Raw genomic sequence first — 444 nt, 5'->3', positions numbered from 1 at the left:
CCTGCGCGCAGGTAGAGGGCGCGCCCGCCAGGTGTGTCCCGTCGCAGGAGGAGAGCCAAGAGGGCGGGCACCTACGGACGGCGCAAGTCTTCCTGTCTCCGGTGCCTGGACGGACGTTCTCGGTGGCCTGATCGCCGCTGGGATAACTCTTCTGCTGTTGTTCTATGGGAGAAAATTGCAGTTTTCCATCCTCGGGCTCCGGGAGGAGGCGGGGAGGCTGGAGTCAGGGCGAAGGCTAGATAGAGTAAGGCGAGTGAGGCACAGGCATCCGGCGCAAAATTTATGAGGATGCCTCCACACTCAGTAATGACAATCTATAACTTTTTTAAAAATCCTCACCCGAGGCTATGTTTTCCACTGATTTTAGGGAGAGGGGAACGGAAAGAGAGAGACAGAGACAGGCAGAGAGAAACATGGATGGGTTGCCTTCCGCATGCAGTTGAA

This window comes from Myotis davidii, unplaced genomic scaffold (assembly GCF_000327345.1).
Source record: "Myotis davidii unplaced genomic scaffold, ASM32734v1 scaffold453, whole genome shotgun sequence".
NCBI classification, from domain to species: domain Eukaryota; kingdom Metazoa; phylum Chordata; class Mammalia; order Chiroptera; family Vespertilionidae; genus Myotis; species Myotis davidii.
The sequence above is the reverse complement of the archived record's forward strand: the minus strand, read 5'-3'. Positions refer to the sequence as shown.